At 43.7% G+C, this 17830-nt stretch overlaps 1 protein-coding gene across 3 annotated transcripts in view; it reads right to left on the minus strand.

Moving 5' to 3' along the window:
* LRRC4C (leucine rich repeat containing 4C) overlaps positions 1-17830 on the minus strand; it is a 1242711-nt gene that overhangs the window by 810262 nt on the left and 414619 nt on the right. For all 3 annotated transcript variants that reach the window (XM_077463200.1, XM_077463207.1, XM_077463214.1), the window contains one exon: positions 16619-16704. The gene's annotated coding sequence lies outside the window, so the exon portion shown is untranslated. The remainder of the gene's footprint in view (positions 1-16618; positions 16705-17830) is intronic.

A 17830-nucleotide genomic window follows, 5' to 3' on the forward strand; every position in this document is an offset into this window, starting at 1 on the left:
TAACCAGAGATTTTAATAGAATGCGGACCCGACCTTGGATAGGAGTGATTGCATGGTTAACCCCTGCTGCGCCAGCTGGAACCTACAAGATCGGGCCTTTGTGCTAGAACGGAAAACGGGCGCTCACACACGGAAGATGGAACGGGAGTCTGAGATGAGTCCTACAGAGGAACAAGAGAATGAAGAGCAAGCTAAACACGGATTTTACACTACTGGTTTGTACTGCAGGCCATGTCCACTAATTCTTTATTTCATTTTTCTCAGAATTGCATCAATATACACTTTATTGCCAAAAAGTATTGGGACACCTGCCTTTACACGCACATGAACTTTAATGCATCCCAGTCTTAGTCCGTAGGGTTCAATATTGAGTTGGCCCACCCTTTGTAGCTATAACAGCTTCAACTCTTCTGGGAAGGCCGTCCACGAGGTTTAGGAGTGTGTCTATGGGAATGTTTGACCATTCTTCCAGAAGCGCATTTGTGAGGTCAGGCACTGATTTTGGAAAGTAGGCCTGGCTCGCAGTCTCCGCTCTAATTCATCCCAGAGGTGTTCTATCGGATTGAGGTCAGGACTCTGTGCAGGCCAGTCAAGTTCCCCCACCCCAAACTCACTCATCCGTATCTTTATGGACCTTGCTTTGTGCACTGGTGTGCAGTCATGTTGGAAAAGGAAGGGACCATCCCCAAACTGTTCCTACAATGTTGGGAGCATGAAATTGCCCAAAATGTCTTGGTATGCTGACACCTTAAAGCGGGAGTCCGCCGGGAGTTCCGTGTTTTTTTTTTTTTTAAAGCCAGCAGCTACAAATACAGCAGCTGCTGACTTTTAAAATAGTGACACTTACCCGCCCAGCGCGCTCCCGCGATGTCGGCACCCGAAGCCGATCTCTTGATCGTCTCTCGGTGCTGCCGCAGCCATCTTGGGTATGGGAATCAGGAAGTGGAGTCTTTCGGCTTCATTTCCCGGTTCCCTACTGCGCATGCGCGAGTCGCGCTGCGCAATAAGGATGGACCCGCTGCCTCTGGGATCTGTGTGTTTCCCAGCAGGCAGCGGGGCACTTTCGGAAAGGGGCGTAGATCTACGCCCCTTTCCGCAGAGAGCTATCCCGGAAGTGGGTGCAGATACCTGTACTGTACAGGTGCCTGCATCCCCCTCCCCCCTGAAGGGTGCCAATTGTGGCGTCGGAGGGGGGGAGGGTTCCAATGAGCGGAAGGTCCACTTTAGGGTGGACCTCCGCTTTAAGCCCTTGTACACACGGTCGGAGATTCCGACGGAATGTGTCCTATCGGACCGTATTGTCAGATATTCTGACTGTGTGTGGTCTCCATCGGACTGTTTCCGTCGGAATATCCAACGGACCAACTTTTCCAACTTGCCGTTAAAATTTTCCGACAAAATGCTCCGATCGGACATACTCCGATCATGTGTAGCCTACTCCGACGGACAAAGTGCCACGCATGCTCAGATCAAATTCCTAGACCAAAGCGGTTGGCTACTAGCCTGAACGTAGTCCCGTCGTAACGAAATAACCTCATCACGTTATGTACAATCAGATTTTCCGACAACTTAGGCCGCGTACACACGGGCGGATTGTCTGCCCAACTAAGTTCGTCAGACAATCCGACAGACAGTCCGTTCAACTTTTGAATGAACGGACTTGACCACACACGATGAACAGACAGTCCGCTGAAAGCTTGCGCGATGACGTGTACAGCACGTACGACGGGACTAGAAATACGACGTCCAATACACAGCAATGCAACCTTCGGCGTGTAAATCCTTTCTGAGCATGCGCCATACTTAGTCCGTCCACCTTGCCTACACACGAGCGGACTGTCCGCTGAAACCAAGTTTGGACGGACAAAATTACGGAAATTCCGAAAGACTTAGTCCGCCAGACTGTCCGCTGAAAAAGTCCGCTGAAGCCCACACACGAGCGGATTGTCCGCTGAAACGTGTTTCAGCGGACTAAGTTGGACCGACAATCCTCTCGTGTGTACGCGGCCTTAGTCTGACCGTGTGTATGCAACATCACTTCCGGACCTCTTCCGGAATTAATCCGTCGGAATAACTCCAACGGATTTGGTTGTCGGAATCTCCGACCGTATGTACAAGGGCTAAGAGTTCCCTTCACTGGAACTAAGGGGGCAATCCCAACCCCTGCAATACAACCCCGCACCATAATCCTCCCCCCCCCCCCCCCTCCTCCACCATATGATTTGGACCAGTGCACAAAGCAAGGTCCATAAAAACATAGATGAGCGAGTTTGAGGTGGAGGAATTTGACTGGCCTGGCTTCAACCCGATAGAACACCTTTGGGATGAATTTGAGCGGAGTCTGCGAGCCAGGCCTTCTCGTCCAACATCAGTGCCTGACCTCACAAATGTTCTTCTGGAAGAATGGTCAAACATTCCCATAGACACACTCCTAAACCTTGAGGACGGCCTTCCCAGAAGAGTTGAAGCTGTTATAGCTGCAAAGGGTGGGCCAACTCAATATTGAACCCTACAGAATAAGACAGACTGGGATGCCATTAAAGTTCATGTGCGTGTAAAGGCAGGTGTCCTAATACTTTTGGTAATTTAGGGGGTTATTTACTAAAGGCAACTCCACTTTGCACTACAAGTGCACTGCAAGTGCAGTCACTGTAGATCCGAGGGGGACATGCAAGGAAAAACAAACAGCATTTTAGCTTCCACATGATTGGATGATAAAATCAGCAGAGCTTCCCCTCATTTCAGATCTTCCCCTCAGATCTACAGCGACTGCATTTCCAAGTGCACTTTCAATGCACTTTCAAGTGCACGTGCAGGGAACTTGTAGCGCAGAGTGGATTTTCCATTAGTAAATAAACCCCATAGTATATTTTTGTCTTAGGTTAGCCATACATGGATTAAAATTTAGCCGAATCAGCAGTTATTGGCTGAATTTCAATCCATGTATGGACAGACTGATTGATTACACAGTGCCTTGCAAAAGTATTCACCCCCTTGGCTTTTTACTTATTTTGTTACATTACAGCCTTTAGTTCAATGTTTTTTTTTTAATCTGAATTATATGTGATGGATCAGAACACAATAATCTAAGTTGGGGAAGTAAAATTTGAAAAATATATACATAAAACTATTTTTCAGAAATAAAAAACGGATAATTGCCATGTGCGTATGTATTCACCCCCTTTGTTATGAAGCCCAAAAAAAGCTCTGGTGCAACCAATTACCTTCAGAAGTCACATAATTAGTGAAATGATGTCCACCTTTGTGCAATCTAAGTGTCACATGACCTGTCATTACATATACACACCTTTTTGAAAGGCCCCAGAGGCTGCAACACCTAATCAAGAGGCACCACTAACCAAACACTGCCATGAAGACCAAGGAACTCTCCAAACAAGTAAGGGACAATGTTGTTGAGAAGTACAAGTCTGGGTTAGGTTATAAAAAAATATCCAAATCTTTGATGATCCCTAGGAGCACCATCAAATCTATCATAACCAAATGGAAAGAACATGGCACAACAGCAAACCTGCCAAGAGACGGCCGCACACCAAAACTCACAGACTGGGCAAGGAGGGTATTAATCAGAGAGGCAGCACAGAGACCTAAGGTAACCCTGGAGGAGCTGCAGAGTTCCACAGCAGAGACTGGAGTATCTGTACATAGGATGACAATAAGCCGTACGCTCCATAGAGTTGGGCTTTATGGCAGAGTGGCCAAAAGAAAGCCATTACTTTCAGCAAAAAAAAAAAAGGCACGTTTGAGTTTGTGAAAAGGCACGTGGGAGACTCCCAAAATGTATAGAGGAGGGAGCTCTGGTCTGATGAGACAAAAATTTAACTTTTTGGCCATCAAAGAAAACGCTATAGCTGGTGCAAACCCAACACATCACATCACCCAAAGAACACCATCCCCACTGTGAAACATGGTGGTGGCAGCATCATGCTGTTGGGATGTTTTTCAGGACTGGGAAACTGGTCAGGGTTGAGGGAAAGGTGGATGGTGCTAAATACAGGGATATTCTTTAGCAAAACCTGCACCACTCTGTGTGTAATTTGAGGCTAGGATGGAGGTTCACCTTCCAGCAGGACAATGACCCCAAACACACTGCTAAAGCAACACTTGATTGGTTTAAGGGGAAACATATAAATGTATTGGAATGGCCTAGTCAAAGCCCAGACCTCAATCCAATAGAAAATTTGTGGTCAGACTTAAAAAGATTGCTGTTCACAAGCGCAAACCATCCAACTTGAAGGAGCTGGAGCAGTTTTGCAAGGAGGAATGGGCAAAAATGCCAGTGATAAGATGTGGCAAGACTCATAGAGACTTATCCAAAGTAACTTGGAGCTGTGATAGCCGCAAAAGGTGTCTCTACAAAGTATGACTTCAGGGGAGTGAATGGTTGTGCACATTGACTTTTTTTTCTGTTATTTTGTCCTATTTGTGGTTGCTTTACAATAAAAATAAAAAAATCTTCAAACTTGTGGGCATGTTCTGTAAATTAAATGATGCAAATCCTCAAACAATCCATGTTAATTCCAGGTTGTGAGGCAACAAAACACAAAAAAATGCCAAGGGGGGTGAATACTTTTGCAAGACACTGTATATAACCTAATATAATATAATCTAATATAATCTAAAATAAAAATAATACATGTTAGTTCGCACCATTATGAAAACTGGGAACACACAAAGGCACTGAAAATTCTCTTTAAAATATACTCAACTCCGGGAGGCACATCATATATAAAATTACATAAAGAGATGAAATAGCTTTCAGATATAATTAATTGCAATTCGACATCCAGAATGACATCTGCAAGCATAGCCAATCGTCATATTATACAGACAAAAAAAAAAAAAAAAAAAGATTTCCTGACTCCGCTATTAGCTTAATGCCTGAGATTACCCTGACAGCTTTGATTGACACAACATGTTATATTGGATGTCAATTTTCTGCAATTTTCCCTAAATATTTCTACATGAAAGACTCAAACAGTCCATTAAATGTGTATGTTTCAGGTGGAATTCATTGCTCAGAATGGCTAATTTTGCAATTATCTATATTAAAAGTCTTCAGTTACTCAAAGTCTTTTCAAACTCTGCGCCACGTTAAAAGATTGTTACATAAGTAAAAAAAAATAAAAAAATGGTATCATTTGCAGAAATTGGAGAATTAAAGAATTAACATTGGAGTCCTCAAATTAACTATGAAAATAAGGTAGCAATAAGAAGCTACATTTGGGGGCAGGCGACGGTGGCAAGTGGCACGCTGCATCTGGTGGCAACTGACAATCTCAGGGCTCCCACTGATTCTGCATTATGGTGAGTTGAACTATTTCATTATATATTACTAGGGTTGTCCCAATACCACTTTTTTTAACTGGTACGAGTACCAATGCTTTTTCTCAAGTACTTGCCGATATCGATTATGATACTTTTTTAATGTCATGTGACAGTGGCAGTAATATGCACTGCAGCACTGATGACGCGTGGACTGTCAGTAGTCTTTATTATTATTATTATCTCTTATTTATTTTTTATTTCTTTAAATTTTATAATTTTTTTACAATTTATTATTTTTTAAAAAAAAATTTTTTTTACAATGTTTTACTTTTTTTTATTTGGGGGTGAGGGTTCGAGTGGATGGTGTCAGTGTGTTTTTATTTTATTTATTTTTTATTTTTTTTACAATTTAACCGTTTCAATATTTATTTATTACAAGTATTATTATTTTTTATTAGCCTCATTGAGGGGTAGGTTTGGTTAACACACCCCTGACATCTCCCTTTTGAGATGGGAAAGGGACTGAGGACACAGATTCCCCAGTCCCTTTCTCTGCAGCCTCTTCTGCACAGAAGATGAATGGACAGGAGACAGCGGCTCCTCTCCATTCATAAACTGAAGCATTGTAAACACAGTTTACGATGCTCAGTGACAGTTATGAATGAACAGAGTCTGTGATCACTGCATTCGGAAAAGGAAGGAGCCAGTAAATTACATATTTACTGGCTCCTTCCTCCACTCTCCATCCTGACAGATCAAGGACAGAGGAGCACGGAGGGGGACCAGAGGGGAACGAGGAGCAAGGAGGGGGACCAGAGCATGGAGGGGAACGAGGAGCATGGAGGGGGACCGGAGCATAGAGGGGGACTGGAGGAGCACATAGGGCAGGGACATGCAATTAGTGAACCTCCAGCTGTTACAGAACTACAAGTCCCATGATGCATAGCAAGACTCCTACAACCACAACCATGACACCCAGAGGCATGATGGGACTTGTAGTTTTGCAACAGCTGGAGGTCCGCTAATTGCATATCCCTGACATAGGGGGACCAAGGAGCACGAAGGGGGACCGAGGAGCACAGAGAGGGACCGAGGAGCACGGAGGGGAACCAGAGGAGCACGGAGGGGAACCAGAGGAGCACGGAGGGGAACCAGAGGAGCACAGAGGGGAACCAGAGGAGCACAGAGGGGAACCAGAGGAGCACGGAGGGGAACCTGAGGAGCACGGAGGGGAACCTGAGGAACACGGAGGGGAACCTGAGGAGCACGGAGGGGAACCGAGGAGCACGGAGGGGGACCAGAGTATAGGGAGATTGGTGATTGTAACTGCTCCCAGTGCCGCACCGATCACCCATGACTGTCAGGTATTGGATTAAGCATCAGAGCATTTGCATGAGTACAAGTACTCAAAAAAATGCTCGATATTGGCACCGATACCGATACTACTTGTATCGGTATTGGGACAACCCTACAATGTAGTACAACAACATTTGCCTGACAAATCACTGCCACTGCCAAATTCCCCATCAACCCCGAGACTACATTCCCCCAACTCCCCCTCATCTTTTTTTTGGGAAGGGGGGGGGGTGTCTCTGAATGGCAGCTTAGAAATGTGGTCACCCTAATGTCTCCCCCTAGTGAAAGCACCTCCTCCACAGTACACAGAAACACTGGCTAGGCACACGGTTAACCCTTGGATCGCCCCTGATGTTCACCCCTCCCCAGCCAGTGTCATTAGTACAGTGTCAGTGTATAGTTTTAGCACTGATCGCTGTATTAGCGTCACTGGTTCCCAAAAAGGTTTAAAGGCGCCAGTTAGTGTCCGAATGGCCGCCTCAATACAGCAATCCCACTATAAGTCGCTTATCGCCGCCATTACTAGTAAAAATAAATAAATACAGAATATCCCATAGTTTGTAGACGCTCTAACTTTTGTACAAACCAATCAATATACGCTGATTGTGATTTTTTTTTTACCAAAAACATGTAGCAGAATACATATTGGCATAAATTTATGAAGAAATTTTATGTTTTTTATTTTTTATTGGGTATGTTTTATAACAGTAATTAAAAAATATTGTTGTTTTTTTCCCCAAAATTGTCTCTTTTTTTGTTTATAGCGCAAAAAACAAAAAAAATAAAACAGCAGAGGTGATCAAATACCACCAAAAGAAATCTCTATTTGTGGGGGGAAAAAAAAGGATATCAATCTTATTTGGGTACAGCATCGCACGACCGAGCAATTGTCAGTTACGGTATGGCAGTACTGTATCGCAAAAAATGGCCTGGTCATAAAGTGGGGTACATTTTCTAGCGATCAAGTGGTTAAAAGAAGAGGGAATGCTACACCGTGGCAAACCTGTCCCTGTCCCAACTTTAAAAAAAACGTGTTGCTGCCATAAATTTCAAAATTGCCTTTTTTTTTTTTTTCTTAAAATGTCAATTTTCTCAGTTTAAACATTTGATATGTTTTCTATTTTCTATTGTGAATAAAATATAGGCTTATGAGATTTGCAGATCATTACATTCTGTTTTATGTCAATTTTACACAGCGTCCCAATTTTATTGGAATCAGGGTTGTAGATCATTGCAAAGTTTTGCAAATAGTGAATTTCAGATAAGGAGGGCGATCAATACATGGCATCAGGGAAGTGCAGTTGGGATAAATATTAATACCAGCTATAGCCGTTCTCGTATTTTCTCGGTTTGGTTTCCGATGCGCCTTTTCATGTTCTCCCCAGTTCTGCGATTCACATGAAAAGACGGATCCTCTGCTGTCCGTTGGCGAAGTGTAAAATCCTTTTAAAAACCAACAGCCTTGCAGGCGTGGACAGGAGGGAGCCTTTCTTTCCAATGTCTGCTGCTCCACAACCGCGTGTAACATATCAAAAAGAGATGGCCAAAAACACAGCGCAAGAATAGTCAGCTAAGGTGAGGATGAAGGATTTGAAACCGATGATAAAGAGCGAAGTTTACATCACATACTTCAGGACAAATAGGGCAGGTATGGACGCTTCTAGTATTAATATGCATGAAGTAGATGTGCTTTAGCCTGCAGAAGATCATAAAAAGAATATTACAACTAATAAAATCTTGAGTTCATGAAGCAAGCAACATGTTGTAGAAATGGTCAGAGACTGCAGACATGATACAAGAGATGGTCAGAGACTGCAGACAGGTTACAAGAGATGGTCGGAGATTGCAGACATGATACAAAATATGGTTAGAGATGGCAGACATGATACAAAAATTGATCAAAGACTGCGGGCATGATAAAAAAGATAGTCAGAGAATGTGAACATGATACAAGGGATGCTCAGTGACTGCAGACATGATATAAAAGATGGTCAGAGATTGCAGACACGATACAGGAGATGGTCAGAGACTGATAACATGATACAAGAAATGGTCAAAGACTGAGGACATGATACAAGAGATGGTCAGAGACTGCAGACAAGATACAAGGGAGGGTCAGAGACTGTGGACATGATAAAAGAGCTGGTCAGAGACTGTGGACATGATACAGGAGATGGTCAGAGACTGAACACATGATACAAGAGATGGTCAGAGGCTACAGACATAATACAAGAGATGGTCAGAGACTACAGACATGATACAAGAGATGGTCAGAGACTGCAGAGACGATACAAGAGATGGTCAGAGACTGCAGGCATGATACAAAAGATGGTCAGAGACTGTAGACATTATACAAGAGATGGTCAGTGACTGCAGACATGACACAAAAGATGGTCAGAGATTGCAAACATGTTACAAGAGATGGTCAGAGACTGAGAACATGATACAAGAAATGGTCAGAGACTGAGAACATGATACAAGAGATGGTCAGAGACTGAGGACATGATACAAGAGATGATCAGAGACTGAGGACATGATACAAGAGATGATCAGAGACTGTAGACAAGATACAAGGGAGGGTCAGAGACCACAGACATGATAAAAGAGCTGGTCAGAGACTGCAAACATGATACGGGAGATGGTTAGAGACTGCAGATAGGATACAGAAGATGGTCAGAGACTGCAGACATGATACAAGAGATGATCAGAGTGTCAGGTCACCTTGAGGCGAGGTGACAGGTGCACATCGTAGGATCAGGAGTGCACCGCAAGGTTGTGGACCCTACGGCTGACTGCTGCAGACGGGGGACAGATCCCACTGGGGTTAGAGCGTAAGATTCCCTGGGGCGCGGAGTCTAAGAGCCAGCAGGTGTTCACCAGAGCCTCTGGTGGTGAGGATGGACTTGGCTGCAACTGGCTCCAGGTCGCGACCCCCAGGGTCCCCCAGCTCACACCCACAGTAGGCAACAGGAGGATAGGGATGGTGAGGGACAAAGCCAAGGTCGGGGCCACAAGCAGACAAGAATAGTCGGGTACACGCCAAAAGGTCAGGATCACAGGCAAACAAGGATAGTCAAGACACGCTAAAGTCGGTAACGGAAAACAGTAGCAGAGCACACGGCAGGAAACAGGAAGCTAACACACAAAGGAATACACAATGGTTGATCAGCACTGATGGCCTGCAGTGCCCAGGTTAATATAGGGCTCCCTGATAGGGCCTGGGGTGGAGCCATGCTTAGAGGAGAGGTTATAAAAACCACCAGGTGGAAGTGGCTGGCCTCTTAGTCTGAAGACATGAGGGGAGGTAAGCAAACACAGGAAGATCACTGCATAACCATGACACAAAGACTGCAGCCATGATACCGAGGATGGTCAGAGACTGCGGACATGATACAAGAGATGGTTAGAGACTGCAGACATGATATGAGGGGTGGTCAGAGACTGCACACATGATACAAGATATGGTCAGAGACTGCAGACATGATACAAGAGATGATTAGAGACTGCAGACATGATAGAAAGAATGGTCAGAGACTGCAGACATAATACAAGAAATGGTCAGAGACTGCAGACATAATACAAGAAATGGTCTGAAACTGCAGACATGATACATGAGATGGTTAGAGACTGCAGACATGATACAGAAGATGGTCAGAGACTGCAGATGTGATACACGAGATGGTTAGCGACTACAGACATGATACAAGAGATGATCAGAGATGGCAGACATGATACAAGAGATGGTTAGAGACTACAGACATGATACAAGAGATGGTCAGAGACTGCAGACATGATACAAGAGATGCTTAGAGACTACAGACACGATACAAGAGGTGGTCAGAGACTGCAAACATGATACAAGAGATGTTTAGAGGCTGCAGACATGATATAAGAGATGGTCGGAGACCGTGGACATGATAGAAGGGATGGTCAGAGAATGAGAATATGATACAAGAGATGGTCAGAGACTGCAGACATGATACAAGATATGGTCAGAGACTGCAGACATGATACAAGAGATGGTCAGAGACTGCGGGCAGGATACAAGAGATGGTCAGAGACTGCGGGCAGCAGCGTGTTTAAGCCTATTAAAAGTCACATTCAGGTAAAGAACGTTTAGGCATAAAAACACTCAAATGTGCCTACAAAAAAAGAATGCATTAGCACCAGATGCGTGAACGCACGTTAACGCACATGCAAAGACGCAGCTTTTTACTGCATATTTCTGTTGCTAAACTCCTGTATGAGAAAAGGTTGTCATAGAGAATACAGTTTGCACGTGGCTTAATACAGGTAAAGTATCGGCGTAGTTTTGATGTATACAAAATAAAGTCACTCTGCCACCATTACCTTACATGACGTCCCCGTAGAGGCCGTGGGCCCCCTATTGCTGTTAGCAGGGCCGCCGTTTGAATATTCAAGCAGCCCCGGCCTGCTCTGCGTTGTCACAATGTTTATTGGGCGCAGAGGCTTCCTTCTCTTCACAAATCTCATCCAAATGTTCATGTTAGGAGCGGAGGATCTGATAAACTCCGAAGCATTGTAAGGCAGCCGAATCTGCAAGATTGCACCGCCTGGGGGGAAATCTTATTCAAGAGAGACCGCATCTCTACATCAAATAAAATCTTCACACCGACAAAGGTGAATTGTATAGTTCTGCGTGTTTACCAGCCCGCGAGTGCTTCTTTTATCTGACACACATAAAAAAAAAAAAAATAAAGGAAATAAAAAAAAGACGACGCCGGGCTGAAGAGCCTCTCTGCAGCAGAACAGACGCTCTACACATGGAGGAAGTGAGCACTGGAAGAAAAGGTTTTGTTGCGAATAGCAACCGCTACGTCTACAGCACGGGTTTGAAAATGTAACAAGAGCGCTCTCTGATTGCTATGGGCAACATTATTATATTTATACATAACTGAACAGTGCAAGGATTATTATGGGGAATTTACTAAAGTCCCGTACACACGATCGGATTTTTTGACGGGAAATGTTGGATGTCAGGCTGTTGGCGGAAAATCCGACCGCATGCATGCTCCATCGGATAATTGTTGTCCGAATTTTCGCCAACAAATGTTGGCTAGCATGTCTTCAAATTTTCCGCGGACAAATGTATGTTGTCGGATTTTCCGAGCGGGTGTACAAAAGTCCGTCAGACGAAGGTCCAAAGTACAAACACGCATGCTCGGGAGCAAGGACGAGCCGGAAGCGGTTGGTCTTGTAAACTAGCGTTTGTAATGGAGAATTAACATTAGTGACGCAGCAAATTCTGAAATCTTGAAATGCAGCGCACAATTCTCTTATCAGGGCAGCTAATCAGTGCCAACTGATCAGTGCCCATCACTGCAGCTTATCAGTGCCCATCAGTGCCACCTCATCAGTGCCCATCAATGCAGCTTATCAGTGCCCATCAGTGCCACCTCATCAGTGCAGCCAGGGCCGTCTTTAAGGCAGGGCAAAAGGGGCAGCTGCCCTGGGCCCTGTCATTGATGTGGGGCCCAAAGTAGCTGCCTTATACTTGGCAACTAACCCAGTTTAAATTCCCTTGTCTTTGAAGTTTTAGTCCTGTGCTGTGTCCCGATATCTCAGTATGAAATGCTGGTACTAATGCTGCCCAGCTCTGCCCTATTGTTGTGTACAGATGACTCACCTGCAGACCCTGTGTTTAGATGTAAATATCGGCATTCATATGTAAATAGCGGCAGTATTTATAATTAAATTGTTGCAGCCAGCGGCATTAATATGTAAATAAAGGTGGCATTCATATGTATATCATACCTCCCTGCAATGAGGCGATGATGTGCTGTAACCTCTAGCAACCAATCAGTGAACAGTATTACTGTACAGTAATCTCTAGCAACCAATTAACAAGCGGAAATCATTTGCTGTAACCACTAGCAACTAATCAGTGAGCCATAATGTGTGCTGTAACCTCCAGCAACCACTCAGTAAGCTGAATTATATGCTGTAACCGCTCGCAATTGCTGCCTGATCTGTCTAGCTGCTATTTACTGTATGTCTCAGAGCAGAAATTGCACTAAGGGGGCCCAAGACATTTTTTGCCCAGGGTCCAATCACTATTAAAGATGGCCCTGAGTGCAGCTAATCCAGTGGCCACCAGTGCCGCCTCCTCAGTGCCCATTGGTGCAGCTTATCAGTGCCCATCAGTACTGCCTCATCAGTGCCTCCTCAACAGTGCAACATATCAGTGCCCATCAGTGCCTCCTCACCAGTGCCCATCAGTGCCTCCTCGTCAGTGCCCATCAGTGTAACTTATCAGTGCCTATCAGTGCCTCCTCATCAGTACCCATCAGTGCCTCCTCATCAGTGCCGCCTCATCAGTGCTGCCTCGTCAGCGCCCATCAGTGCAGTTTAGTAGTGTAAAACATTATAATAGAAACTAAGAAAACTTTTCTTTTTCAAACTTTTCAGACTTTTTAAATTTGTTTAGCAAAAACTAAAAATCCCAATCATGATTAAATACCACCAAAACAAGCTCTATCTGTCTCAAAAGTATGCTAAAAATGTCATATGGGTACATTGTTGCATGACCGCGCAATTGTCATTCAAAATGCTGCAGCACTGAAAGCTGAAAATTGGTCTGGGCAGGAAGGGGGTGAAAGTGGCCGATATTGAAGGGATTAAAGAGTGTTTTCAGTTTGCGGTGCTCGGATATAGTTGAGTCCTAGAGGCGATTCAGTTCGCATTGTGCGCTATACAAGTATTTCATTCATTCATTCATTCATTCAGTCCTGCTTTAAGGCAAAGGTATTCCTTAAAGAGTCCTATCCGGCGTTATCTGTGTTAATCCAATTAATTAATTTTCCTGCTGATGTGCATCCTCCCTCACTATATAGCTATTACCAAGTCATCGTAAGCATAAATATAATATTTCCAATTCCCATACCATGATGGAGGGATAATGATATACATTGTAAGGAACTATGTATTCCACCATCCGTGTCTGAGAGATAATTAGACCATAATTAGTCTTTTGTTTTCCAACTTATATCTCATATCACGTTTATAATGTAGCTTTTTATTGCATAAGTTGCTAACGTCTGTTTTCTATTCTGCACTGGAAACGTGACGGCAAATTGTTTGCTATCCTAACCTACACATTTGCATTATTCCCTAAATATAGAATAATGAATGCTGGTGTGACATCCCACCAAAACACCTTTTTTTATTTGTGTTCTATAAAGGGAGCCTTTTCCAACAAAGGTTAGAGCCTGTCTGCTGTCTGGGTACCCTTTGTGTATAATTACCCTAGTAAGCGTGTGCAGGCATTATTCTTTCCTGTAGGTGGCACTGTGCTGATGAGACAGGGGAAGGGTAGTCTGTTAAAGCGGTTGTAAACCATTGCAGTAAAAAAAAATAAATAAATAAATAAATAAAAAAACGTTCCCCTGTAGGGCAATTGCGTAATGTGCTAGCATGCATCGCATACTAGCACATTATGAAATACCTTAGAACGAACCTCTCTAGCGGCGTGCCTTCACCGCTGACAGAGCTTCCGTCTTTCCCTGGTCTTATTTCTGGGTTCACGGACTCCGGCTGTGTTAGTGGCCGGGGCAGCAATGATGTCACCCCCGTGCATGCGCATGGGAGCCCTTGGTTCCAGCATTGTGCTCTGAAGGTCCGGCACGGTATGTCAGACCTTTAGTACGCACACGCCAGTGACATCACCAGCTGCATCCAGTGTGAATATTTATTATAAATTTTACCTACCTTATTACAGGCTTACCTGTAGGTCAAAGTCACAAAGCGGTCTTTACTACCACTTTAATGGAAATGCCCCTTGAGGACGCCTTAGGTCCTCTGTGGGGAAGGTAGATTTCTGATTTGATACCAAATTCTCACAAGAGTTCAGGCAGCCATCTTAATGAGGAAGCCTTTTAATAGGGGGTCTCATATAATTTGGGGTTGCTTTGAGTGAGTGGTAGGTTAGAGTAAGGAGCTCACTGGTTAGGAAAAGTGCTTAGCTCAGGGAAAGGTCCCTGGTGAGTAAGGACAGAGTAAAGGACACTTTCCGCTGTCAAAAAACCTCATAAGGATCCCCTTCAGTGGACACGTACAGTGTGATCATACAGAATATTGTCACCCCTATTACAAATCCCTGCAGCCCTTTGAGATGTAACTGGAAAGCAACATCACATATGGAATAAGGCACATACGGTAAGTCCACTGAATCTGGGAATCTTGGGCTTAGTAATGTCCATAACTCAAGGCATGCCTTTTAGGAGAAGCAGAAGCCATCTCCAGGACCATGTAAACAGACCTTCTGGCTCTCACACCTGGGGACCAGACAAGTCCTGTCTGGGAGAACTGCTGAGAGCCCACAGAAACAAGGGATAAAGACAGAGAGCATCACTTGTAATGAACCTGCTGCACAATCGGGGAGGTCCTGGATCATTTCACACACAGAGCCGGCTTCTGGATACAGCTGATCAAAGTTGCATGAAAATTGCATTGAAGTCACATCAAGTTGCAACAAGCCTTATACTCACCCCATTCTACCACTTGAGCAAGGTAAAGAATCAAGGTGTGAATGCATCCTGTTGGCCTGGTAGGGCTCGCATAGGATCTGCCCCCTGTCCCTTTTGATGGCTCTTGGGCCTTACAATAGGCTGCTTTGACTGCATTATGGGACAAAGGGGAGGGGGGGGCACTTGTTCTTCTATACACATAAAAGTACTCACTTCACTCTGGTGGACAAACAATGTATTGCGATTAATCAGATTGGTTTAAGCAGCTAGGTCAGGCAGGCTATTAAAGTGGAACTAAACTCTCACAATCAGCATGAACTATTTTAATCCTTTTGTTGTTAGCAATAGTAAATAGAAGGTATATTGTATTTACTTATTTTTTTACATTTCTTCAGTTGCTTCCTGGTTTCTGGCCTAGGCCAAAGTGATGTTATACACCCCAGAACTAAACTCTCACAATGAACATATGGAATAAGGCACATAAAGTAAGTCCCATGAATCTGGGAATCTCGGGCTCAGCAATGTCCATAACTCAGGGCAAGCCTCTTGAGAGGAGCAGAAGCCATTTCCAGGACCATGTAAACAGAGCCTCTGGCTCTCACACCTGGGGACCAGACAAGTCCTGTCTAGGAGAGCTGAATCCCTGTACATGCATTCTGCTGGCCTTTTAGGGCTCACATAGGATCCTCCCCTTGCCCCATTTGATGGCTCTTTGACCTGACAATAGGCTGCTTTGGCTGCCTTATGGGACAAAGGGTAGGGGGTCACTTGTTTTTCTATAAACAAAAGAACTCACGTCACTCTGGTGGACAAACAAGGTATTGCGATTAATCAGATTCAGAATCAGCAATTAATCAGAATCAGGTTTAAGCAGCTAGGTCAGGCAGGCTATTAACGTGGAACTAAACTCTCACAAGAGGCTATTCAGTTCGCATTGTGCGCAATACAAGTATTTCATTCATTCATTCATTCAATCAACAAGAACTATGTTTAATCCTTTTTTTGCTAGCAATAGTAAATAGATTGGAAGGTATATTGTATTTACTTATTTTTTTTACATTTATTCAGTTAATTCCTGGATTCTGGCCTAGGCTAGGGTGCCTGTACAACTTCAATAATTTAGGACTGAATATTCATATTCTTGTACAAGCTCAGTGGTGATTGGCTCTCTCCACTTAGATGTTGAAGAACTAAAATTCCCAGCAAGCCCCATAGCTTCATACAGCTGTCAAGTCTAATTGAAACAGCCTGTTACTGAAGTATAAATGGAATACAGTCTACATTTTTATTCCACAACACGGTTAACCTTTTACGTAAAAAAAATAAAAAAAATAAATAAATAAAAAATGAAAAAAAGATAAGTTCCGAGGTAACAGATGTTACTTTTAGCTCTTGCTAAGCTCAATGAATTAATCTTTTCCTAATTAGCATGGATGGTAATTGTCTAAGGGCCCGAGACAATTATTTCTACAAAAAGTCATGCTTTGTACCTCTGCATTTAAATGAACAGCTTCAACCTGTTCGCGCTTTTTTCTTTGGCTAACGGAATCCCAGACACAATGTATTCTCCGAGGACCTGGAAAAAAAGAGCAAAAAAAGGCGGGGCTTAGTGTGGGGTGAGAGGAGGCTGGGTAAAAAATAAAATAAAAAATTAAGCGAAATAAAGTCATGTCTTACTTTAGTGCAATTTAAGTATAAATATTATTTGAAATACAATTTTAATACAACATATATTTTTATCATATTAATATATATCATAATTAAGTCATGTCTTACTTTACGGCATTTACATTATATATATATATATATATATATATATATATATATATATATATATACACTGAGCAAAATTATAAACACAACACTTTTGTATTTGCCCCTATTTATCAAGATCTATAAAGATCTATGACTTTTTCTATGTACACAAAAGGCCTATTTCTCTTAAATATGGTTCACAAATCTGTCCCAAATCAGTGTTAGTGAGCACTTCTCCTTTACCAAAATCCATCCACCTAACAGGTGTGGCATATCAATATGTCGATTAGACAGCATGATTATTTCACAGGTGTGCCTTAGGCTGGCCACAATAAATGTGCAGTTTTATTTTATTGGGGGGGTCTGGGGGGTTCGAAAACCAGTCAGTATCTGGTGTGGCCACCATTTGCCTCACGCAGTGCAGCACATCTCCTTAGCATAGAGTTGATCAGGTTGTTGATTGTGACCTGTGGAATGTTGGTCCATTCCTCTTCAATGGCTGTGCGAAGTTGCTGGATATTGGCAGGAACTGGAAAACACAGTCGTATACGCCGATCCACAGCATCCCATACATGCTCAATGGGTGACATGTTCAGTGAACTTGCTGGCCATGCAAGAACTGGGATGTTTTCAGCTTCCAAGAATTGTGTATAGATTCTTGCACCATGGGGCATTATCAGGCTGCAACATGAGGTGATGGTCGTGGATGAATGGCACAACAATGGGCCTCAGGATCTTCTCACTGTATCTCTGTGCATTCAAAATGCCATCAATAAAATGTACCCATGTTCATTGTCCATAGCTTACATCTGCCCATACCATAACCCCACCGCCACCATGGGCCACTCGATCCACACCGTTGACATCAGCAAACCACTCACCCACACAACGCCATACACGCTGTCTGCCATCTGCCCTGTACAGTGAATAACGGGATTCATCCGTAA

The sequence above is a fragment of the Lithobates pipiens genome, unplaced genomic scaffold (genome assembly GCF_037356315.1).
Source record: "Lithobates pipiens isolate NorthernLeopardFrog02 unplaced genomic scaffold, aLitPip1_a1.2 Scaffold_10, whole genome shotgun sequence".
Classification (NCBI taxonomy): Eukaryota; Metazoa; Chordata; class Amphibia; order Anura; family Ranidae; genus Lithobates; species Lithobates pipiens.